The sequence below is a fragment of the Euphorbia lathyris genome, chromosome 4 (assembly GCF_963576675.1).
Source record: "Euphorbia lathyris chromosome 4, ddEupLath1.1, whole genome shotgun sequence".
Taxonomy (NCBI): Eukaryota; Viridiplantae; Streptophyta; class Magnoliopsida; order Malpighiales; family Euphorbiaceae; genus Euphorbia; species Euphorbia lathyris.
In genome coordinates, this window is record NC_088913.1 from 19,426,754 (window position 1) to 19,429,089 (window position 2,336).

The 2,336-nt window shown below is 34.6% G+C and overlaps 1 long non-coding RNA gene across 1 annotated transcript; it reads left to right on the forward strand.

The window, feature by feature from the left end:
• The first annotated feature begins 209 nt into the window (after nucleotides 1–209).
• Nucleotides 210–2,136, forward strand: LOC136227715 (uncharacterized). Its single transcript, XR_010688194.1, has 6 exons — nucleotides 210–430; nucleotides 590–673; nucleotides 1,136–1,332; nucleotides 1,426–1,480; nucleotides 1,594–1,663; nucleotides 1,757–2,136. It is a non-coding gene; the product is annotated as an uncharacterized lncRNA (long non-coding RNA).
• Nucleotides 2,137–2,336: the final 200 nt, after the last annotated feature.

Consider the following 2,336-nt stretch of genomic DNA (forward strand, 5'->3'; position numbering starts at 1 on the left):
TAACTTGTCCAAATTGGTCATTTTACCCCTCCCCAACTCATCAAATATCCACTACAAAAGAAAATACCCTATGCCAACACTTTTGTAAATGCATTTTGAAAAAGTGTCACTATAAAATTTACTTATCAACTTTTATTTAGATCAGTTTTTCCAATTAGTTACTTTAATTTGTAAATTTCTTCTAATTACTTCTCTGAAACCAAAATGGATTAACAGAGCCCATTATACTTATCCTATTCTTCATCCATTTCTGGCCCATCACTCCCTTGCCAGATCACAAGGGCAACACATGATTGTTTCGATGAACTCAACTCACTTCAGGCGGCATGGTTTAGATCCCAAGCAAACGGAGACCGCTCTATCCGCCCTTCTCAGCCTTCTCCCTTACCGCTCGTCCGATCTCTTCTCCGAAGTCGATCAGCAACTCCAGGTATTTTCACTCGCTTGCTTTCTGATTCAATTTATCACAACTTATATCGGTAAGGGATTCTGGATTAGCTTTACTGTGATGCGAGTTCGGATTTTTGGTTGTGAATTGATTTTAATTGTGTTAGGTTTTTAACTCATTTCTGTTTTATATTTTGAGCAGTGATCGAGAGAGGAAGGCCAATGTTGGATTTGTAATGAGTGCAAGCCACAATCCTGGGGGACCTGAATATGACTGGGTATCAAGGTAGTTATTCATGGATTTTTCCACTCATCATGTTAGATTTCGAGGAAAATTAGTTCTGACTTTGAAATATAGGCCCCTTTCGATGACAAAATGGAAATAGTATACCTTGTGAATTTATGTCCATGAACTAATTTACGTCCATCCACATATTCATTACTAACAGTTGTATGGAACTATAGATAGTGTTGAAAAAATTCCATCAAATGTTGTTGTCCGACTCATATAGTTATCAGTTACCCTCCTTTCCTGATTTTTTCATTTTAGTGTTCATTGATTTTTAATTTCTTGTTAGCTTGTTACTCTGACACTTTATTTAGGTTTATTACTCTTCCCATGTTTTTGTGTTTTCATCTTTGTTTAGTTGATACAAAAATGGGTTAATATACACAATTTATTTTATTCACTTTCAATTATTGTTTTTCTTCATCACTGGTACTTAATTTTCCCAATGTATCACAACAGGTACAAGAAATCTATTTCTAAAAGTACTCCGGGTATAAAGGAAAAGCTACTTGTACGCAATACCTCAGTCAAAGTGGTCAGCTAAGGAGTTCAGAGAGAGAGAGAGATGAGTGCAGGAATCACTGGCGTTGCAAGGACGATTGATCGCCTAGATCGTACAAGGAATCTATTTGTTAGTTTTATAGAATGTTTGACAAGTGAGTTTGTGTGTGTGTGTTTTCCCTTAAATGCAGACAGTGAATAGTGTATTTTGAGTCTTATTTTTTAGTTTTGTTTGTTTGCATTGGCAGGTAAAGGCTTCATTTCATTATCCAGTGGAGTGGAGGCTTCTTGCATCATTGCGAGGTATATGGTATTTTAGGCAAAGCTTTTAACTTGGAAACAATCTAGAATTTTGGCCTGAAACATCTAGAATTTTTTTCATTCACGGTTTCGCGATTGATATAATGTTAATGCAGGCAGTGGGTGGACTTACAGGGGTCACGGAGGATCCGTTGATCACTCTTTTGTAGACATTTATGTTCTTAGGTATGCTAAGCTAATCACTCTTTTTCTGTTTTTATTATTGTATCAGTTGTTTGATAATGATAAGTTAATTCCAATTGATGTTATTGACTTAAGGTGTCAAGAAATTGTCCCTCTAAATGCTGGCAATGTCTTGGGTACAGAAGATAATGGATAACCACATGACAACGCCACAACCTAGACTTGATCGAGGCTTCAGTGTTTGTGATCAAGCTATCTTTGGTCATAGATCAAGTGATTATGACCCTAATTTTAGATGGGGTTCCTCTGATGATGAGAATGGAAATGGGGATTCGTGTCTGGTACTAATTTTCATCGGTTGATTACAGCGGATCCTTCTCAATGAGATGATAGAGATAGGCAAATGGGACAGTCAAGATACAGTTTGGTCGCCAGTAAGCAAATGGTTGGGATATGATATCTGTCAAATGTAATTCAATTATTTCTATTATTTCTATGATATTTGTCAAATGTAATTTAATTATTTCTATGAAATGAAAATTGACTTCGTTTCATAATATATGAAAGCATATTCTTAATTTTTGGTTTAAAAAATTTAGTTAATTCGATGGATTTAGTGAAGAAATTTTGAAATTATATATTTTGTTATACAAACTATTCAAATATTGTATATAAAATAAAAAAAAAATTATTAAAAATATATATGGAATTACTG